This window comes from Silene latifolia, chromosome X (assembly GCF_048544455.1).
Source record: "Silene latifolia isolate original U9 population chromosome X, ASM4854445v1, whole genome shotgun sequence".
Taxonomy (NCBI): domain Eukaryota; kingdom Viridiplantae; phylum Streptophyta; class Magnoliopsida; order Caryophyllales; family Caryophyllaceae; genus Silene; species Silene latifolia.
This window is the reverse complement of record NC_133537.1, coordinates 26,315,212-26,339,588: the sequence shown is the minus strand read 5'-3', so window position 1 is coordinate 26,339,588 and position 24,377 is coordinate 26,315,212. Positions and strand designations below refer to the sequence as shown.

General features: G+C 38.0%; 1 long non-coding RNA gene across 1 annotated transcript; it reads left to right on the top strand.

Annotated features, from left to right (window-relative positions):
- Positions 1–10,506: 10,506 nt before the first annotated feature.
- Positions 10,507–12,165, top strand: LOC141621307 (uncharacterized). Its single transcript, XR_012532210.1, has 3 exons — positions 10,507–10,610; positions 11,407–11,464; positions 12,033–12,165. It is a non-coding gene; the product is annotated as an uncharacterized LOC141621307 (long non-coding RNA).
- Positions 12,166–24,377: the final 12,212 nt, after the last annotated feature.

The following is a 24,377-nucleotide window of genomic DNA, read 5'->3' as shown; positions in this document are numbered from 1 at the left end:
AGGTAGCACATACGTGTACACGTAAACATGCAAAGTATATGCTAAAAATAAAAATAACCACGATGACTCGAAGTTAAAATCGAAATTGCTCGTTGAAAATGAATTTTGAAAATTCCGCGACAAGACCTCAGGTTTGGTTTTTTCAAATGGAATTGTTTTGAAATTATGCGAGAGAGAAAAAATTAATTCGAGTTTGAATTAAATCGCATCGAATTTTTCCAAATTGATTTGTAACAAAAGAATTAAAACCCAAACCGTCATGGATGAATTTCAAAAAGATTTTTGTGAATGTGTTGATTTTTATTTTTGCGAGATCAATACTCGAATTTGCAAAAGTGTTTTGCGAAAAATTGCTGCCATGTTATCAATTTTGCGAAAATGCGAAAAAGTTTCGAAATTTTCGACTGACATGGAAACAATCCGTCGCGGATCGGGGCGACTAGCCCTTCCCCCCTAAAATAAAGAATAGAAAAACCCGTATGTTTAAAGATGAGTCATGAAAACCGTGTCGGATTTCGTAAAACGTGAATCCAAGGGAATGTGAGTGTGAGAAAACACAAAAATTTCTGGGTAAGTGACAGGCTAAATCGCACACCTATCAAAAATAAACCAACTGACCTTAACCAATGTAGTAGAGGAAGTCGGGATCGTATCCATAGGGAGACAATTGTTTTCTATTTGCTAATTATAAGTCTGTCTAAGTCACAAATTTCAGGGGTTGATTAGTTTTGTCTATTAACTAAAATAACAGGCAAAGAGAAATTAATAGTAGAAAATGGAATTCAAATCATAGGAGAAAAAAGCTAGGATTTCGGGTCACCACGGTCAACAACGATCAAGGTAAGGTCAACGGTCGGCATGAATACGGTCTGAGGGGTAATGAAAAGGTCCTTCAGGTCCGCTATTCGCCCCAGATTACTAACCTAGCTTTCGCTCTAATTAGGATGGTCTATTGTTTGTAGCAGGTCTAACTTCTTCCAATCTTTCGATCTAGGTCAAAGTTTCTCGGGTCAAATAATCAATTACGTCGACTTAACCAATTAAATGCTATTAGATGCTACAATTAACAACACAGACATATAGTAATACCAGACCTAATCACCTAATTAAGACCGTCTTATAACCATGGCTTCCTTAATGCTAGCAAGGGAAATTAGCTACGCATAATTGGGAAGATAACTCAACAATAATAATAATAAAGTTTGAATTAAACATGATAACGAGTTATAAATAACGATCTAGCATAAAACTCGCAACTAATAAAGAAGAATAATAAGAGTAAACAATAAGAATTAAGAACTTGAAGAACGAGGATTAATTAATTACCGGAATAAGGAAGGAAGATTACAAAGGTTCAGATCCTTCTAGAGTAAAGTAACGTGTAACAGTGTTTTTAGCAAAATTAAAAGATAACCTAATAATGTTCTGAGTTCCCTCTTAAATAATAATAAGGGAAAATTATTAAACAAGCAACTAATGGACTGAAATAAAACCTAAATAAACACGGCCTGATCTGAAAACCGGTCGATTGACTGAAATTCTAGTCGATCGACTAAAACAACTTCAGCACATATTCACTTTAGTCGATCGACTGAAACAACCGGTCGATCGACTAAAGTCACAGCACAACAACGATTCTTCTCTTCAAAAGTGCTTCCTCACTAGCTCACGCGTCTCGAGATGGCAATTTCCGAGCTTCAACTCTTCCAATTTCAAAAATGCAGTACCGGGAACAGGTTTTGGCTTGTTTAGCACGTCTTGGGTCCAAATCTGCATAAAACGCAAAGTAACCCAAAGTAAACCATTCTTCGGAGTATAGTAGCTATTAGCTACGATTTATGCATAGAAATGCGTGCTAAAATAGCAGTAAAAGTACGTAAAAAGAGCATGCATAAAACCTCCCCAAACCAAACCCTTGCTTGTCTCCAAGCAAGCAAAGACTGGCACACAACAAAAGAACTAATGGAACGATGAAAAAGACATAGAGCCAACTATGTCTTTGAATGCCCAAACCTTTTAATGCAACTTAGCCAAAACCAAAGTACGAAGTCAAATGCAAACGAGTTAAACCAATGATGAAGCTACTGAACCGTTAACCTTGTAAGACTTGTATATATCGGACTCTCACGAGTCGCTCATCACTCATTTAAAGCACAAGGTAAGTATATTGTAAGATAGAAAGAAAATAAGCCACTCACCTAACTGCGACCCATAAGAACATGCATGAAATCTAACATGAAACTGATCTCTACCAATAGTACATATGCATTCCAACCAAATAGGACCAAGACACATGCCAAGGACTTACATATGAATGTGAAAGGGGCAAAATAAATTTGGATATGTGGAGTTAAAGTCAAGCTAGTACACCCGTAACCAAATAATAACTCATCCCGCTTTGTATACCCAAGTTAAAAGATAGAAACGATGCCAATGTGGCACAAACTCACTCACATCATTAAAACACGACTCCTCCTAAAATATAAAGACCAACATGGGAGTACTAAACCGACACATTTTTTTTTTCATTTCTTTTGCTTGCTGATTTTTTCCAAGTACTTTTCTTTTCTTTTCTTTTCTCCTTTCTCATTCTAAACCCTCTTCTTATGACAATAAGATAATACCAAAATGAGAATCAAACAAATACCCATAATTAACTGTAACACCCCCCTCATACTAAGGTACCTCACCAAGTACTATCCTAGCATAAAAGACTGTTACCATCTCGGTTGCCCGACGTTAGTATATCAAAGTTAACAATCCAAAACACATTTATTAAAGTGCAACTGAGTTTAACGATTACATGTTTCTAAAAACCAAACCAAAGTACAATTGTGAAATGTCTAACAACTACAAAGAATACAAGCTAAGGCTCTTGACGGCGGAAGCTAGACTCGAGTGATGACTCCCCATAACTGTCCCATAGCTAAAGAATTGCATCACCTGTCACAATCTGCTCACCATCTCCGAATGGATCACCACAGATTTTATAAAACAACAACGGGGTCAATTACTGAATAATCAAAGTAAGACAAGTAAAAAGGCAACCAGCTGATCATCATCCTCCTCCGGCCTCCTGATCTCACACAGTAACCGACTACACACCAAGGTGTGTACCCCTGCCAGATTACCCATCGCAACAGGTAATCCTTGCCGCCAGTGGGGGACCATAGCCAATCCCCACCTAAGCCCCGCTCATCAACGAGCGATATCCCTGTCCCTTAATGTGCACATCCCCTTCCGTGGCGGGTTCCACGGAGGGCGAACTAGGGTATGAAGCCACTCCCGCAAGTGACTCCACCACAATCATCACAACACCAACACCACACCAACACCAACACCAACACTCCCACAATGATCTGCAGACAATCAATCGTACACAATACAATACAATCTCAAATCAATTAAACAGGAACTGAGTAGGGAAACCCTACCTTTTTGCAATCCAAGCACACACAAGCAATTAATTATGATCCTTCACATATCCATCACCTACATAACATAATTATGTATAATTACCACCTACTCAATCAATTAATCATGCACATAACCTAGACTCATCATAACTTAATAGGAATATCAACTTAAAGAACAAACACGACTTTTCCTGATTTTCCAAAACATGACAGATTCGGTATAAAATGCATAACTAATTCCAGGGAAATCGAATCGATGTAAGGCCAATTGGATTGGAACCCCATGAGTCGTAGCTACAAATAATCTCTAACGTATTTTTCTCAAATTTCAAATTTATCAAGGGTTTTCAAACTGATTTCCAAAAGCTGACAGAATCTGGCGCATAAAAAGTATTGATTCATAAAACGAGTTTAAAACATTATTTTTCAGTAATTCCAAATCCTATTGTCATCTAGACTCTACAAACATGATGTATGAAAAAGCCCCAAAACTGAATCGACATATAAATTAGGGTTTCAAATCATTTTCCACAACCAAATCAGATTCGCGGACTTTTCAGCGACATGTTCATAAATAAATCACCTAGGACAAACCATAAAGAATTTGACTACGAAATTTGATATGAATAAACTAGACTTAAAATAAACGGACTCTCTTTTTAAACTTTTCGAAGATGAAGACTTTAAAATAGTATAAACAATTGAATGAAATCGACTTACAAACAGCGAAATCGAATTAGGTTGAAATCGGTGAGAAATCTTCAATCAAATGAAAGGCTCGTCCATCTCTTCTTTCTATCCCTCTCTCTATGTTTAGAAATGAGTTTTAGAAAAGCTAAAATGATTTTAGAAAAGACTTAACTGTTATATACAAAAACCCTTGGCCAAAACATAAAATAAACCGTCTAACTCGCTGAACCGGTTTACTCGATCAAGTGCACTCGGCCGAGTAAGACACACTCGACCAAGTACCAACCAAGTACTAGACCAAGTACTCCAACTTAAATACGGAGTATTACAGTCTTCCGTCCTTAAAAAGAAATTTGTCCCCGAAGTTCGCACCCACTACAACTAACGACACCTAACATCACATATAATTAGCACAATATAACTCATACTCATAATATAACTCATATGCATAACTAGTAAAATCACTTATTTGATAAGTATGGCTATTGATTCCTCTAACAAATCAAGTTCACATAAGAATTCAATCCATTCTACTACGTCCAAAGCAATCAGAAATGAAAAAAACAAAAAGTTACAGGGTCCAAATGAGGAAGAAGGACACAAAAAAAAGCATCAATGAGATCACGGGTGTCCCCATATTGCAGGACTGTGACTTAGGGATTGAGGTGGAGACGGTGGTGGAGACAGATGAAGAAGAGGAAGAAGAAGCCCTTGAGGATGGTGTGTGGTTCCAGAGGCATGGGAAAAAAATATTGCAATTGGTAGAGGATGAGCCTGCTGATTTGCTACAACTGACTGAGGATGATGTCCAAGAAGAGATGGTATACTGGCAGAATGCTATTTATGGATTCATCTTGGGGGCCAATCCTCTTTGGCAAGCATTGGAGGGCTTCCTGAAAAAATTGTGGAGTAAGTACACAATTAACAAAATTTGCTATATGCCAAATGGAGTATTTTTAGTACGTTTTCAAACTGAGGAAATAAAGCAAGCAGTTTTGCAAAGTGGACACTTTTTATTTCACATATGCCTATGATAATCAGGTCTTGGTCACCAGAAGTGGAACTGACAAAGGAAGAAGTAAAAAGTGTACCAGCATGGGTGAGGTTACACAAATTACCTCTCAAATTCTGGGTAAGAGCTTGAGTAAAATTGCTAGTCTAGTTGGGCATTATGTTAAAAGTGATGAGCCTACAGAGCATAAAACTATATTAGGTTTTGCTAGAGTTATGGTGGAATTGCAGCTTGGTCAGAAGTTTCCAAAAACCATTCAGTTCTTAGATGAGAAGTAGAATGTCATTCTTTTGAATGTAGAATATGAATGGAAACCAAACTTTTGTACTAAATGTAAGTTACTTGGACATGAGAAGGAGCAATGTAGGAAGGGCAAACCTGTTCAACCACGTCAGGCCCCTCAAAAAGTTTGGAAACCAGTCCAAAAAGTGCAGGTGGTTTGCTCTTCAGCCACTGCCAATCATGTACCTGTTAAGGTCAAAGAACAAGATAAGAAATAGGTTACAGAACAGGAAGTGCAAGTTATAAATAATGATCAGGCTCCTAATGTTAGAATTCAAAGTCAGGTTAAGGGATCAAGGTCTCCTATCAGACAAATAAGGGCAACTAGAGAGGGAATAGACTCCCATCAGCAGTTGTCCCCGACATACAAGGAGGTCTTGAGTGGATCAAATTCCTCTAGGGAAGGAATTGACACTAGTGGTAGTGATACCCTACATCTTTCCTCATGTTAAAATTTGGATTTTGGAATGTGTGGGGGATGAAAAGGGAGAAAAAGCAGAGGTTTGTAAATAGTTTTATTCAGTCTAATAAAGTGGGTTTTTTTGGTCTCCTAGAAACTAAAATAAAACCACATAATCTCAATAAAACTGTAGGTAATATTTTTAGGGATTGGTGAGTAACCACTAATTCTGCTTATCATATGGGTGGAAGAATCTGGTTATTGTGGAACCCCACAATGGTGGACATCTTGGTCAAAGAGTATAATGCCCAGTATCTGCATTTTTTGGTCACAGATAAGATTACTCAGAAGCAATTACATCATACTTTAGTTTATGCCTTCAATGGAGATAGAGCTAGAGATGATTTGTGGAGTGGTCTTAGAAGGATAGCTACACAGGTTGGAGGTCCCTGGTCTGTTGGAGGAGACTTTAACTGTGTGACTCAGGCACATGAGAGGTTAGGTGGTAATGTAACTCAATCTGAGGCAGAGCCCTTTCAGCAATGCATTGAGAATTGCAACCTTAGTGATATGCCTTCAACAGGAGCATTCTATACTTGGAGCGACAAACAACTCCCTGAAACAAGGGTGTATAGTAGGCTTGATAGAATGTTTGTGAATCATGAGTGGTCACTGCAATTTCCTGAGTACTATGCTAATTTTTTACCTGAAGGTTTGTTTGATCATACTCCTTCCTTAGTGACTACTACTGCTACTAATCAGTCCCATAATAGGCCTTTCAAGTATTATAATATGTGGAGCAAAGCCCCTGATTTCAAAGAAAGGGTTCTCAACTGCTGGACTCGGAATATTAGGGGGACTCAAATGTATGGTGTGGTCAGGAAACTGAAACTTTTGAAGCCACATCTGAAAAAGCTTAACAGGTCTCACTTTAGTGCAGTAGAGAATCAACCTGATTTGGCTGAGGTGAAACTAAATCATATTCATAAATTACTGTGTCAATCTCCAGGAGATGAGGGTTTGATAATGCAGGAATATGAAGCTCATCAGCAATTTTCATTCTTATATGAAGCCAAGATGACATTCCTAAAGCAGAAAGCTAAGGCTCACTGGATGAAAGAAGGGGATGCTAACTCCTCTTACTTTCATGGGCTTATCAAGTCTAGAAGGCACTCAAACTCTATTTTTCAGATTAAAGATCACCATGAGAAGTTGCATATTGATGAGACTGGTATTCAGCAGGCTTTTTTGGGATACTATCAAATGCTTTTTGGGTCTAAAAATCAGGTTCTTAGAGTTAAGAAGTCAGTGGTCCAAAAAGGCAAGGTGTGTACTGAGACTCATTTTTAGAAACTTTTAAGGCCTATCACTCACCAGGAGATTAAGGAGGTAGTTTTCAGTATACCTAATGACAAGGCCCCAGGCCCTGATGGATATTCTTCCCAATTCTTCAAAGATTCATGGGAAATTGTGGGGGAAGAGATTTGTAATGCTATTTCAGATTTTTTCCAATCAGGCCAACTTCTTAAACAGCTGAACTCTACTCTCCTCACCCTCATTCCCAAAGTGGCAAGACCCACCTCTGTTCTTGAATATAGACCAATAGCTTGTTGCAATGTACTTTACAAGTGCATTTCTAAATTATTGTGCAATAGGCTAGTTATGGTTCTACCTGATATCATTTCTCAAAATCAAGGAGGGTCCATTCAAGGGAGGAGCATTATGAAGAATATTCTGATTTGTCAGGATATCATAAGAATGCATGAGAAACAGGCTGTGGCTCCTAGATGTATGATAAAGATGGATCTCCAAAAAGCTTATGACACTATTGAATGGGATTTCCTTGATCGGATGCTGCAGGCTCTAAATTTTCCTTCCATTTTTAGAGGATGGATAATGCAATGTGTTACTACTGCCACCTATTCCCTAAATCTCAATGGGAACATGTTTGGTTTCTTCAAGGGACAAAGAGGGTTGAGACAGGGGGACCCTCTTTCCCCCCTGTTATTTACTATTTGTATGGAATACCTTACTAGGCTTTTGATGAGTTCTACTTCTGCTATGGGGTTCAAATTCCATCCTCTTTGCTCCTTTATGAGGCTCTCCCATCTGATGTTTGCATATGACCTCCTTCTTTTTAGTAAGGGAGATGCCCCTTCTATTATGACTATTATCAGAACTTTCTCTACTTTTTCAACTACCTCAGGGCTAAAGATGAGTAAGGGGAAATCCAATGCTTATTTTAATGGAGTGAATGAAAATCTAAAGGTTGATTTCCTACAAGTATCAGGTTTAGTTGAAGGAAGGCTCCCTTTCAGGTACCTAGGGGTTCCTATCAAGACTACTAGGCTTAATGCTCAGGACTGCAAACCTCTCATAGATAAGATTGTGGCTAGAATAAGAACATTGGGAACCAGGAAACTGTCATATGCTGGAAGGTTAGTACTAGTCAAGGCTGTGCTTAAAACCTTGCATAACTATTGGGCTCAAATATTTATCCTCCCTACTGGAATTATTACTAGAATTGAGCAAATATGAAGGAATTTTTTATGGGATGGGGCGGTTGAATTCATGAGATCTCCTCTGGTAGCCTGAGATAAGGTATGTAGGCCAAAATCAGAGGGTGGATTAGGGCTTAAACAAGATCTTTTGTGGAACAAAGCTGCAGTGGGCAAGTTAGTCTGGTGGATTTACACCAAGCCAGAACTTCTATGGGTCAAATGGGTTAGCACTATTTATCTATAGGGATCACCCTGGCAGGATTACTCCCCCAGTACTAATTCATCATGTTACTGGAGGAAAATCTGCCAGGTTAAAGAGGTTCTTCATCAAGCAAATCAGCAGCTCAATTGGGCCACGAGTGGTAATGAATATACTATATCCAAGGGATATGAGCTAATTCGGAATAAATCCCCGGATGTCCCTTGGTCTATTTGTGTTTGGAATGCTTGGACTATTCCAAAACACGGTTTTATAGCATGGATTCACTATCATGGGAATATGAACACAAAGAGTAAAATGCATAGATTTGGAATCAGTGAAGACAATACCTGTTGTATCTGTAGAATAGAGGAAGAAACCTTGGAGCATATGTTCTTTGATTGCCCCTACAGCAAAAGTATTATTACTTGTATTGGAGCTTGGATGGAGATGAATATTCCGGTGAGTGGCTTTCTGAACTGGCGACTGGGGAGATCTGGCTCTCAGGTCCAGAAAGGGACCCTGGATGCTGCTATCAATGCTTGCATCTATAATATTTGGTATCAACGAAATCGTAGCAGGTATGATTTCACCCTTATACATCCAAACAAGCTAGCTCGGATGATAATGGAAGAATTAAAAATGCGATTTCGGGGGTTGGATCGTAGGAAGTTGCATAGGAGAGACGAAGACTGGATTCAAGGACTGTTGAAAAAAGGGATGTGATCGTTTGGGCGACCTATTGTCTGGTTTTGTTGGTGAAGATTGATTGAACGAAAATGGGGTGGTTGATGAAGATGATCTAGGGTTCTTACCTATTTTGTTTTATCAATTCTATCTGATTTTGTTTGGTCATGTCTGATGGTTGCTAGTTTATTTTTGGGCTTGTTTGGTTGGCCCGTTAGATGTGATATAGGGCTGAATATGTTGGACTGACATTTGTTCTAGCCTTATTGTATGGTTACTTTTTGTTATATATATATACTTACATTTTATCAAAAAAAAAAAAAAACTAGTAAAATCTATGCTAACTCATATAGACTTGAGTAAACTCGGGTTGTCACATTTTATCCCCCATAAAAGAAGGTTACGTCCCCGTAACCTAACTCATATAAAGCCACGCGATATCACGGTCCTTTCATACAAATACAATTCATAATAAAACATATAAACAACATAGGCAACTATACAATTCTAAATAAAACATATAAACAGCATATACAACTATAGTTCGACCACACACGGAAGCTATCATTCAATATAATAAACATGTTACCGCATTGTTTGAAGTAGTAATTACTAATGGAAATCCAAATAACCACATAGAAAAACATAGTATCACATTACATCTCCCTAAAAACAAACTTCGTCCCGAAGTTTCTTATTCATCTCATATACCTACAGACCCCGGGGTTTCGTGATGCACCACCAACAGCTTTTACAATATAACAAACCACAATCCACCACATAAGGTCAATATTTGTGCTCATCTATCATATTTAACTCGCTCCTAGGAGATTGTAAACCATCAAATCCTGTCACATTTCAGTAACAACTCGTAAAGCCCTAGTGCAGAACAAAGCTCACTTAGCCAACTAATACCAAAAGGACGAGACCAAATACTATAAACAACTTCCACTCATAACTGGATACTAGACAACCATGCATGAGTGCTGTAATACTGCGTTTAATATTCAATTTGGTGGGTGCCTTACATACTTTTGTATATGCGTTTCATAATTCGTTTGCGTTGGTTGGTAGAGAGGGTAAACTTCGGGACGAAGTTTCTTTTAAGGAGGGTAGACTGTAATACCCGGTATTTTAATATGATTTTATATTAGGCCGAGTTACCAGCTGGGTCGTGTAGTGTATTTGTGACTCGGGTAATTATGTGACTCGGGTTTTAATTAATCTAACTAGGCTAGGCCCGTATCGTCTTAATAGCACCTATCCTATATGTATAACCCATCTAACCAAACCCTAATCTCCCTATCACCATATTCATTTTAACCATGAGAAAAGAGAGAAAAGAGAGAAGAGGGAGTCGTGTGTGAAGGGAGCCGCGTGAGGAATTGTGAGGCGATTTCTCAGCCTATTCTCATCCTATTTCGTAAGTAGACTATCCTATTAACTCTTTATTCAATTATTAGCATAATTATAGTAGTATTGGGATAATTTTCGTAACCCTAGAATTGGTTTGTGGGTTTTTGATTATAAATTGTATGAGATAAATGAATGGAATAGTTATAGCAATTTACAGATTCGTTGGTCTGTGTTATTTGAGTGTTTTACCTGTCTTAAAGCCGTGGGATGCAAAAAGCTAAAGAAGAGACTCATGTTTATTCCAAGCCTAGTTTATGCCTGTGAAAATTGGTAGCATTTCACCGTGTAGTTTTTCCTGAAGAAATTATTTGTGAACGTCTATCTAAAAAGTCCGCAAATCAGTAGAGGCTGAAAGATTACTTCTAAAACATAATTTAGATATTTAATTGGTGCTGGGTCTTTTTCATATATTTAATTTAAAGAGTTTAGATGAGTTAGGCGTTGGTTTTACTTAAGAATCATTTGTCAAACTCGTTTTATGAATCAATACTTTTTATGCGACGGTTTCTGTCAGTTTTTGGAAATCAGTCTGAAAACCCTGGATAAATTTGGAATCTGAGAAAACACGTTAGATATAAATTGTAGCTAAGACTCATGGGGTTCCAATTCAATTGGCCTTGCATCAATTCGAATTTTCTGGAATTAGTTATTCATTTTATACCGAGTCTGCCATGAGCAGGAAAATCAGGAAAAGTCGTGTTTGTTCTTTAAATTGATATTCCTATTAAGTTATGATGAGTCTAGGTTATGTGCATGATTAATTGACTGAGTAGATGGTAATTATACATAATTATATTATGTAGGTGATGGATAAGTGAAGGATCATAAGTGATTGCTTGTGTGTGCTTGGATTGCGAAAAGGTAGGGAAATACACTTGACTTATTATCGTTGATGTTGAATTGTGTTGACTTGTTTGTGTTTCGTATGACCAAACTGTGAACGTTGACTTGCTTTGTGGCTGTTGATTTACGTTATGATTCATATACTGGAAGGTGATTGACTGAATTGATCGTATTGAGTATGTTATCACAACATTTGGTAACCGGCATGATTTTGTGATTGATCAGTTCAAAGATATATATATTGTGTTGCATTAATTTCTTTTGAGCATTCATATGCATTGGAGATGGAGGATGTTGTGGTGATGTGGTGTGGTGAAGATGATGTTGTGATAAGGCCCAAAGTGGGTTCTGCAGATTTGCCCTGGTGTCCTCAACAAGGTGCGGATCGGCTACGGTCGATATATAGTCTACCGGGGATCGGTATGGCTGGGTGTTCCGGGTTATGAGATATGAGTTGAGATGGAGATGGAGGTGACGGAGGAGCATGCATATCATATTTTGTTATTTCATTGTATTCCCTACTCAACCTCGTGGTTGACCCTGTGTATTCGTGAACACCTGTGACGATCCAAATATTGGGGAGCAGGCTTGACAGGTTTATGAGATAGGCTGGGAGCTTGATGGGCGTGAGACACTGGATCAGAAGACTTAGTAGCTAGATCATCATTTAGAAGACTTTCACTTTCATTTATGTTAGTTCCTTATAATTTGATGTAAAAGAGGTTTTGTAATAATTAAGTTAAAGTAATTATATATTTTGCCTTGGAGTTTATTTTGTTATTCACTACCTCAGGAAACCGAGATGGTAACAGTCCGGTTTATTAGGGAATGTCTTGCTAAAGGCTCCTTCATAAATCGGGGTGTTACAAAGTGGTATCAGAGCGAACGATCCTCAGGCCTAAACCAATGAACCCAATGAACGTAGGATGTGTCTAAATAAAATGAACCTCTGGAATAAACTGTTAGGAGCTCACAAAGGCGGTTAAGAAGGCGCCCTTAATACGTGCTCTTTTGCCCTCTCGCTTTTGAACCGGTAACCCGAGAGAAAATTGAGTGAATGGGGTAGTTAGAAGGAAAACCTTGGATATAATCGAGTTGATGTATACCTTGAGACCCATATATTCTAACCATTCTGCAGAACAACGTCACGGTAAGTATTTTGTATGAATGATGACGTGATCATATGATGTTGTGGAGATGAGAAATAAATTTTCGTGTTCAGATTGATAATCAATGAAGTGTTGGATTGTGGTAATCGTGAGCGTGAAAATAATTGCGAATTGATGATATTTATCTGGATGGATGTGAATGACGTGTTGATAGTGCTATTATGTCTAGTGATATGCGGTTATGTGATCCCGAAGGCATGCTAGTATAGTATTGTGATAGTAATCAGAAACACTATTGAATTGCTTGTTCTAGTCATAGCAATCGTGATTTAGATGTAAGGAGTAGATCGAGATGCGAAGGGATTCTATGGGATAGATGTTTACGTAAGTACAAAGTGTGAGATTTAAGTTGGGATGGGTTAGTATACATAGTATGTTCATAAGAGCTTGTAACATAGTAAAGAATGACCTAGTGCTGAAACTCGTTTTGTTTGATTTTACTCTTTAATTGACCTTACTGCCATTTCTTTTCTGTTTATTGCCTATGGATGAAAATTTCATGAGAGATAGCCTCGTGAGTTAGTGTTCATTTGGCATTGGTTTCATGCTTATAGGATATATGGATTAGGAGTAATAAATATTTTAGTGGGCTGTGGTCAGGAAGTTCCTGTGCAGTGAGGTTTCGACCAACGATTTTGTAAAAATCCTCATTTAAATTGTATTAATAATTTTTGCATAATTCCAACTCCATCGTTCAGAAGATTCGCATATGTTTTCAAATTGATAAGCCACGAAAATTCTTGATGTCTCTATATTAAATGGTAAGTTTTGCAAACTGACCCAAGTTTCGGACCAATTGCTGTCACATACTTGTTTGGACCAACTGAGTTGTAAAATCCTTTAAAAATTGAATTCTTGAGCTTTGTACCTCATTCTTTTTCTCACGAATTATTAACTCTCTTTATGTTATAAAAAGTAATATAACTCAAGTTTTCGTTGAACGGTTATTTATTCGTGATTTTTTTTGGAAGTTACAACGTGAATCATAACTTTTAAAATGTGAATGCTATGTTGAGTTTTCATGCAGTTGTTCGATTATTTCATGAGCCTTATTAATGTGAAATTATAGTGTCCTTATATGATGATAGTAGCACACATATTCATTGGTTATGTATCTTAACTAGTGATAAAAAAAATTAAAGTTTAGTTTATAACATTGTTGGCATGATAGTATGAGTGAAATTGAATAGCTTAATTTGATTCTTAATCGAGGGTGAAATATTTTATACGAGTCCAGTTGTTTGCATATTTTATGCTTGGCATATTATAATATCTCTGGTGTGTTCATCATATTTGTATAGTGGTCGGATATATATAAATATAAAACTATATTGTCATATCTTGGTAAAGTTGGTGGCGTTAAATGTTAACTTGATTGTTCTAATATACTCGCATGAATATTTATAATAATTATGTTCAAATGTTTACATATGGATGGTAGTAACGAGTATGTCTAAATGTTCACACATGTATGATGTCATCTGAGTTCTAATGTCTTTTATGTGAGTCTGTGTGCCTATAGTTATACTTATTACTTTCATTGCATTAATTTATTTCAGTTGAACCTAAACTTATGATATGATAATAAAATAGTGTTGTTGCTCCTTATTGGATATGTTCATAGTTGTATTGTCATGAAATGCTAAGGTGATTGTTGCAATTGTCACGATATTTGAAATATAGTTTGATATAGTTACGATATAGTTACGATATTTGAAATATATTCTCGAACCGTCGCTATGAATTATAATGAGATAACCCTTTGATGATTCACATGTTATGCGTATGTTTAAATGATAGTCGTTATAGTTACGTTTAATTGAGCCGCGAGTTGCCTATTTGTTCAAACCGTGCAAACCAGAGAACTTGTTCACCTTGCTAATCTTTTGTCATAGATAATGTTTTACAAGTTATATGATGGTATATGTACATGTTTAAGTTGTTTATGCGATATCTTTTATTTTGCTGAAAATGAATTATACTGAGTTGATGGATACAATTGAATGGTATGGTTGCTAAAATGTTAAACATATGTGTGATATGGAAGTAATTTTGTTGTTATTGTGAATCATATAACCATTAATACTCAATTGTAATTTCAGTTGTTTGACTTCTACATTATTAAGTTAATTACTCATGACGCACAGTCGATGGTTCCGTAAGGAGTTTAACAGGGAATTTTATAATGTGCCTCCGACCTAAACTAATAATCTTCTTATATTGACTATATGGTTAGACTCTTGTCTAGTTCTTATGACGTGATAAATCGTTTTAAAATTTAACATGTGATTGAGTTGGTACTTATACTTTTGTGTGACCATGCAACCCGTGATAAATAGATCTGTAATAAAGAGGTAAAATTTTGATTGAACACAGTTAATTTGTAGTTACTTGCTTTACATCATGGTACGAATCGTATGCTTTGCTGAGACGTCACCAGGGAATGTGTACTATCTAAAAGGTCTCCGATTAAATGATGTAGTCGTGTTAGCCGTGAATATAACTGAGTAAAGAAGTGCAACTAAAATCCTGATGTTGAGGTAATAGTCGTTTATTAGTGAAGATAGGACTGAAATGAATAAGATGAACTTGTAAATTACGAAATATGAGTCGACATCTAAGCTTGTATTGTTTGAAGCAATTGAGTTAAGTTTATCTGATTTTGAGTCAAATGGATTCTATGGACGGCTCTGTTATAAGATTTATGTTAAGAAAGTTATTCACCGTCCAGTATGAAAGTAAAAGTTTTGAAAATGAAGTTAAATTTTGTCGTGTAAGTATAAATTCGGAATGAGATTTCCAGCCAGTGTCTGGTTGTATGGTTTCATGATATTTGCTAGTTTGGGGGAATGAAGCTAGAACGGAGTCACAAATAGTGGGTTAATTGTAACACCCCGGCCCAAACCGGGTCGGGAGCGGTTACTTATGATAGCTCACCAGGCTATGTACATGGCCCACAGATCAACACAGGTCCTTTATAGCGCATTTTGTCCTCACTCATGCGCATCCCGGGAACCTTCCCAGGTGGTCACCCATCCTAAGACTACTCCCAGCCAAGCACGCTTAACTTTGGAGTTCTTTTGCATGGATGACCATAAAAGAAAGTGCACTTTGTTGATATGAGTAGTACTTTCAATCCCTTTAAGCACTAGTCATTTAAGCCTATCAATGGACCTCTTCAATTACCGTGGGGTGTTACATTAATTTAGTCATGTTGTTCGTTCATGTAGTGAATTAGTGGGTTGTGGTTAGTTACGAATGTCAAAACGGGAAATGTAATGTGGTGATTTAAGTGAGTTGTGTGTTAACATGGTATGTTGATATTAGCATGATATGTAATGAATATTTGTAAAATTGGTGTAGTTAAATACATTTAATCTTTTATGTCATGGTGTTGGGTGCAGTTTAAATATATTTAACACCAAGAATGAAATTTTATGTATGATAGTATTGTATGTTAACTTTCCAATATCGTTGTTTACTCGCTTGACTGACTCGACCAATAAGCTTGTAAAATTTGCCAATCAATGTGCATTCGTCATTCGTCATTCGACCAATATTTCTTGGAAAATATGCTATTTGACATGAACCATATGTGAGCACCTAAGCATCTTCATCTTTGTAACCTGAGTAGTAATGTATAAATTAGATTGACAAGCAGATCCTGTGAATGTTATTGCATGTATTGATTGATATGAAGAGTGTTTAGATTAATACTGAAATGTCTTAAGTTATTCAACATGGCTTTTGCTCCGATCCGTGGCGATGTCTTTGTGAAAGCAGAATCGTAGCTTCCTTGAGAGATCTGGTATATTGATTGTCTTTAGTAGGGGTTAGTTAACTTGAACGTGAGTTGTGAATCTTTTATCCTCTTTCAGTTGTTAACAGTAGTTTGAGAACTTTTGTTATAATAATGAAGGTTACGGGGACGTAACCATGTTTAAGGAGGGTAGGATTGTAAAATCTTTATACTTTCATGTGTGATTTCTCGGTTTGGCTATATTGGTTATGCGTTGTGTGGGTTATGTCGGAGTGTTACATGATGTGTTTACGTTATGGCTAAACTTCGGGACGAAGTTTATTTTAAGGAGGGTGGAATGTAATACTGCGTTTAATATTCAATTTGGTGGGTGCCTTACATACTTTTGTATATGCGTTTCATAATTCGTTTGCGTTGGTTGGTAGAGAGGGTAAACTTCGGGACGAAGTTTCTTTTAAGGAGGGTAGACTGTAATACCCGGTATTTTAATATGATATTATATTAGGCCGAGTTAACAGCTGGGTCGTGTAGTGTATTTGTGACTCGGGTAATTATGTGACTCGGGTTTTAATTAATCTAACTAGGCTAGGCCCGTATCGTCTTAATAGCACCTATCCTATATTTATAACCCATCTAACCAAACCCTAATCTCCCTATCACCATATTCATTTTAACCATGAGAAAAGAGAGAAAAGAGAGAAGCGGGAGCCGTGTGTGAAAGGAGCCGCGTGAGGAATTGCGAGGCGATTTCTCAGCCTATTCTCATCCTATTTCGTAAGTAGACTATCCTATTACCTCTTTATTCAATTATTAACATAATTATAGTAGTATTGGGATAATTTTCGTAACCCTAGAATTGGTTTGGGGGTTTTTGATTATAAATTGTATGAGATAAATGAATGGAATAGTTACAGCAATTTACAGATTCGTTGGTCTGTGTTATTTGAGTGTTTTACCTGTCTTAAAGCCGTGGGATGCAAAAAGTTAAAGAAGAGACTCATGTTTATTCCAAGCCTAGTTTATGCCTGTGCAAATTGGTATCATTTCACCGTGTAGTTTTTCCTGAAGAAATTATTTGTGAACGTCTATCTAAAACGTCTGCAAATCAGTAGAGGCTGAAAGATTACTTCTAAAACATAATTTAGATATTGAATTGGTGCTGGGTCTTTTTCATATATTTAATTTAAAGAGTTTAGATGAGTTAGGCGTTGGTTTTACTTAAGAATCATTTGTCAAACTCGTTTTATGAATCAATACGTTTTATGCGACGGTTTCTGTCAGTTTTTGGAAATCAGTCTGAAAACCCTTGATAAGTTTGGAATTGGAGAAAAACACGTTAGATATAAATTGTAGCTAAGACTCATGGGGTTCCAATTCAATTGGCCTTGCATCAATTCGAATTTTCTGGAATTAGTTATTCATTTTATACCGAGTCTGCCATGAGCAGGAAAATCAGGAAAAGTCGTGTTTGTTCTTTAAATTGATATTCCTATTAAGTTATGATGAGTCTAGGTTATGTGCATGATTAATTGACTGAGTAGATGGTAATTATACATAATTATGTTATGTAGGTGATGGATAATCAAGGATCATAAGTGATTGCTTGTGTGTGCTTGGATTGCGAAAAGGTAGGGAAATACACTTGACTTATTATCGTTGATGTTGAATTGTGTTGACTTGTTTGTGTTTCGTATGACCAAACTGTGAACGTTGACTTGCTTCGTGGCTGTTGATTTACGTTATGATTCATATACTGGAAGGTGATTGACTGAATTGATCGTATTGAGTATGTTATCACAACATTTGGTAACCGGCATGATTTTATGATTGATCAGTTCAAAGATATATATATTGTGTTGCATTAATTTCTTTTGAGCATTCATATGCATTGGAGATGGAGGATGTTGTGGTGATGTGGTGTGGTGAAGATGATGTTGTGATAAGGCCCGGGCGGGTTCTGCAGGACTTGCCCTGGTGTTCTCAACAAGGAAATGGCGATCGGCTACGGTCGATATATAGTCTACCGGGATCGGTATGGTGGGTGTTCCGGTTATGAGATATGAGTTGAGATGGAGATGGAGGTGACGGAGGAGCATGCATATCATATTTTGTTGTTTCATTATATTCCCTACTCAACCTCGTGGTTGACCCCCGTGTATTCGTGAACACCGTGACGATCCAAATATTGGGGAGCAGCAGGCTTGACGGGTTTATGAGATAGGTGAGCTTGATGGGCGTGAGACACTGGATGAGAAGACTTAGTAGCTAGATCATCATTTAGAAGACTTTCACTTTCATTTATGTTAGTTCCTTATAATTTGATGTAAAAGAGGTTTTGTAATAATTAAGTTAAAGTAATTATATATTTTGCCTTGGAGTTTAATTTGTTATTCACTACCTCGGGAAACCGAGATGGTAACAGTCCGGTTTATTAGGGAATGTCTTGCTAAAGGCTCCTTCATAAATCGGGGTGTTACAAAGAATGTAATACTGCGTTTAATATTCAATTTGGTGGGTGCCTTACATACTTTTGTATATGCGTTTCATAATTCGTTTGCGTTGGTTGGTAGAGAGGGTAAACTTCGGGACGAAGTTTCTTTTAAGGAGGGTAGACTGTAATACCCGGTATTTTAATATGATATAATATTAGGCCGAGTTACCAGCTGGGTCGTGTAGTGTATTTGTGACTCGGGTAATTATGTGACTCGGGTTTTAATTAATCTAACTAGGCTAGGCCCGTATCGTCTTAATAGCACCTATCCTATATGTATAACCCATCTAACCAAACCCTAATCTCCCTATCACCATATTCATTTTAACCATGAGAAAAGAGAGAAAAGAGAGAAGAGGGAGCCGTGTGTGAAGGGAGCCGCGTGAGGAATTGCGAGGCGATTTCTCGGCCTATTCTCATCCTATTTCGTAAGTAGACTATCCTATTACCTCTTTATTCAATTATTAGCATAATTATATTAGTATTGGGATAATTTTCGTAACCCTAGAATTGGTTTGGGGGTTTTTGATTATAAATTTTATGAGATAAATGAATGGAATAGTTACAGACAATTTCTGATTCGTTGTCCGTGTTATTTGAGTGTTTTACCTATCTTAAAGCCGTGGGATGCAAAAAGTTAAAGAAGAGACTCATGTTTATTCCAAGCCTAATTTATGCCTGTGAAAATTGGTAGCATTTCACCGGGTAGTTTTTCCTGAAGAAATTATTTGTGAACGTTTATCTAAAAAGTCCGCAAATCAGTAGAGGCTGAAAGATTACTTCTAAAACATAATTTAGATATTGAATTGGTGCTGGGTCTTTTTCATATATTTAATTTAAAGAGTTTAGATGAGTTAGGCGTTGGTTTTACTTAAGAATCATTTGTCAAACTCGTTTTATGAATCAATACTTTTTATGCGACAGTTTCTGTCAGTTTTTGGAAATCAGTCTGAAAACCCTTGATAAATTTGGAATTGGAGACAAACACGTTTGATATCAATTGTAGCTAAGACTCATGGGGTTCCAATTCAATTGGCCTTGCATCAATTCGAATTTTCTGGAATTAGTTATTCATTTTATACCGAGTCTGCCATGAGCAGGAAAATCAGGAAAAGTCGTGTTTGTTCTTTAAATTGATATTCCTATTAAGTTATGATGAGTCTAGGTTATGTGCATGATTAATTGACTGAGTAGATGGTAATTATACATAATTATGTTATGTAGGTGATGGATAAGTGAAGGATCATAAGTGATTGCTTGTGTGTGTGCTTGGATTGCGAAAAGGTAGGGAAATACACTTGACTTATTATCGTTGATGTTGAATTGTGTTGACTTGTTTGTGTTTCGTATGACCAAACTGTGAACGTTGACTTGCTTCGTGGCTGTTGATTTACGTTATGATTCATATCTTTGGAAGGTGATTGATTGAATTGATCGTATTGAGTATGTTATCACAACATTTGGTAACCGGCATGATTTTATGATTGATCAGTTCAAAGATATATATATTGTGTTGCATTAATTTCTTTTGAGCATTCATATGCATTGGAGATGGAGGATGTTGTGGTGATGTGGTGTGGTGAAGATGATGTTGTGATAAGGCCCAGGCGGGTTCTGGGGACTTGCCCTGGTGTCCTCAACAAGAGTGGCAGATCGGCTATGCTCGATATATAGTCTACCGGGGATCGGTATGGGCAGGTGTTCCGGTTATGAGATATGAGTTGAGATGGAGATGGAGGTGACGGAGGAGCATGCATATCATATTTTGTTGTTTCATTGTATTCCCTACTCAACCTCGTGGTTGACCACTGTGTGTATTCGTGAACACCGTGACGATCCAAATATTGGGGAGCAGGCTTGACAGGTTTATGAGATAGGCTGGGAGCTTGATGGGCGTGAGACACTGGATCAGAAGACTTAGTAGCTAGATCATCATTTAGAAGGCTTTCACTTTCATTTATGTTAGTTCCTTATAATTTGATGTAAAAGAGGTTTTGTAATAATTAAGTTAAAGTAATTATATATTTTGCCTTGGAGTTTAATTTGTTATTCACTACCTCGGGAAACCGAGATGGTAACAGTCCGGTTTATTAGGGAATGTCTTGCTAAAGGCTCCTTTATAAATCGGAGTGTTACACTTGCCGCCAGTGGGGGACCACAGGCAATCCCCACCTAAGCCCCGCTCATCAACGAGCGATATCCATGTCCCTTAATGTGCACATGCCCTCCCGTGGCGGGTTCCACGGAGGGCGAACTATGGTATGAAGCCACTCCCGCAAGTGACTCCACCACAATCATCACAACAACAACACCACACCAACACCAACACTCCCACAACGATAAGCAGGCAATCAATCGTACACACTACAATACAATCTCAAATCAATTAAACAGGAACTGAGTAGGGAAACCCTACCTTTTCGCAATCCAAGCACACACAAACAATCAATTATGATCCTTCACATATCCATCACCTACATAACATAATTATGTATAATTACCACCTACTCAATCAATTAATCATGCACATAACCTAGACTCATCATAACTTAATAGGAATATCAACTTAAAGAACAAACACGACTTTTCCTGATTTTCCAGCACATGACAGACTCGGTATAAAATGCATAACGAATTCCAGAAAAATCGAATCGATGCAAGGCCAATTGGATTTGAACCCCATGAGTCTTAGGTAAAAATCATATCTCACGTATGTTTCTCAATTTCCAAACTTATCAAGGGTTTTCAGACTGATTTCAAAAAGCTGACAGAATTCGTCGCATAAAACGTATTGATTCATAAAACAAGTTTAAAACATTATTTTTCAGTAATTCCAAATCCTATTGTCATCTAGACTCTACAAAGATGATTTATGAAAAAGCCCCAAAACTGAATCGACATATAAATTAGGGTTTCAAATCATTTTCCATAACCACATCAGATTCGCGGACTTGTCAGCGACATGTTCATAAATAAATCACCTAGGACAAACCATAAAGAATTTGACTACGAAATTTGATATGAATAAACTAGACTTCAAATAAACAGGACTCTCTTTTCAAACTTTTCGAAGACGAAGAATTTTAAACAGTATAAACAATTGAATGAAATCGACTTACAAACAGGGAAATCGAATTAGGTTGAAATCGGTGAGAAATGTTCAATCAAATGAGAGGCTCGTCCATCTCTTCTTTTCTCTCTCTCTCTCTCTCTCTCTCTCTCTATGTTTTGAAATGAGTTTTAGAAAAGCTAAAATGATTTTAGAAAAGACTTAACTGTTATAAACAAAAACCCTTGGCCAAAACATAAAATAAACCGTGTAACTCGCTGATCCGGTTTACTCGGTCAAGTTCACTCGGCCGAGTAACACACACTCGACCGAGTACCAACCAAGTACTCGACCAAGTAGTCCAACTCAAATACCGAGTATTACATTAACAACCAGACTAGCTTGACTAGGGTAGGCTAAATTTAGGATTGTAGTTAATAAATGGGTCAAACTAGGTCAATTTGGCTAGTGAAGTTCAAGGGTAAAAAGACGAGAGAGGATTTCCCTTTCAACACGTGTCACCGCCACAAACCGAATGCATACATGCACTAAGAGACAAATGTCATGTTTATGCATTTTGATGTTACATCCCTTATAAGGAGTACTACTCTCATCCTAGAAGGAAACTGATCATGAATGTCATCAGTTTATTAAGCTCTATACCTCAGAAATTTTGAGTAGGTTGCCAATATTAAGTCAAGTCTATTCGTTCAGTAAATTTAATCAAAAACCCGTAGATTATGCAAATGATTGTACAAGAAAGGCATTAACTATGCAAGGCTTGGGCTAAAAATAAAAGCATAGACGCGGTTTTCATCATTGTTATCTAACCGTTCCGACTCGACCTAATATGCAAAAGAAACATGTTTTCATCATTTTAGGTGGTTGTAGCCAGCACCTACTAGTCGTCGCCCACAAGGTAATCTATGTCGTCGTCCTCCCTTTCGCGGGAGCATGAAGCAAGCCCACCACGGTACCTATACCTGACAAAAGCAACCCGACCCGAAAAGACTGACCCGAGACCCGAAGTGACCAGAACTACATCACCCAAATGTGACCCGAAAACCGAAATTGACCCGACCCGACCCGAACATCACCCGAGCTTTTTGACCCATAACTGACCCGACCCGAAAATGACCCGATCTGAAACCACAAAACCCGAAAATGACCCGACAAACTATAACTCTAATTGAATTGAAAAGACTTGAAATGACTATTTCTCTATTATTTATTGACCCGAAAATGACCCGATCCGAAACAATCCGACCCGCTAGACCCGAAACAAACCCGAAACTCGAAATGACCCGTCCCGACCTGAATTAACCCGAAATCAATGAGAGACCCGAACTGACCCGACCCGAAGTGGGCCGACCCGAACCCGACCTGTTGACCCGTTTTTCCAGGTCTAACGGTACCTCTCCTCCACCTCAGTTGTGTCCTCCTCCTCTGTAGTAGCAGGGCCAGCTGTGCCTGGGTACCCGCCCTCCACGTAACGGTAATAACATGGATGTGGCCACCCAGCAGGTGTCCGGAACGGGCGTAGTTGTCGTAAACAGGCAGGGACCCGGCTAAAGCCTGGTTCAGCTCCATCCTAGCTGTACGCCTGCACAAATCAAGTAAAAGGGAATCACGCCCCCCTGATCCATTACCAGTGGGTGCTCAAAAAGAGGGGGACAAATAAAGTGAGTCGGGTATACCGGCTGAGGTCCAGTCTCGGTCTCATTAGTAGAGGGTGCAGTGCATGGAGAAGCACGAGGGGAAACACGTGGAGCCCTAGAAGACTGACCCACTTTTCTAGTAGTGTGGGAAGTCGGCCTCGACCCAGCAGTGGATGCCCTCAGCATAGTGTAATGCAAGTGGAAAGAGGGTACCGGTGGTCGAGGCACAGCACATGGGGACTCAGGAAGAGGGAAAAGTGGGGGTAAAGTGGAGCAAGGAAGGGTCACAGAAACCGCCGTGGAGATCTTCCACGTATAGTCAGGTAGGATATAGTTCACATCTATCATATAAGGAATGTTCATCAAGCATAGACTATCTAAGGTGACTAGATCCTCATGTCCAAAGGGCAGCATGCCCCGGGGGAAGTCGGGAAAAAGCCGGCGGGCCAAATGAGTAATAAACCCGCCACAAACAATAGTAGATAAAGTCCCATCCCCAATGTTCTAGAAATGTTGAGCGGTTCTAGAGGCTATATTAAGGACAAAAGGGGTACCAGTATCAACATTCAAGTACCCAGCTAAAATGCCCAACTCGTCAGTATTAACATTGTTTGACTCCTTCCGACAAAAAATTGTGTTACCAACCAAACGAAACCAGAAATGGACCGGGGGTAAAAACTGACCCCTGTTCCGGCCCTCAAACTTATCTGAAATAGCCCCCCACATAAGCCGGACTAATTTCTGAGGGGGGTTGTGCTCCCCCTCACTGTGCAAACCAAGGTATCCACCAAAAGCTATAATACT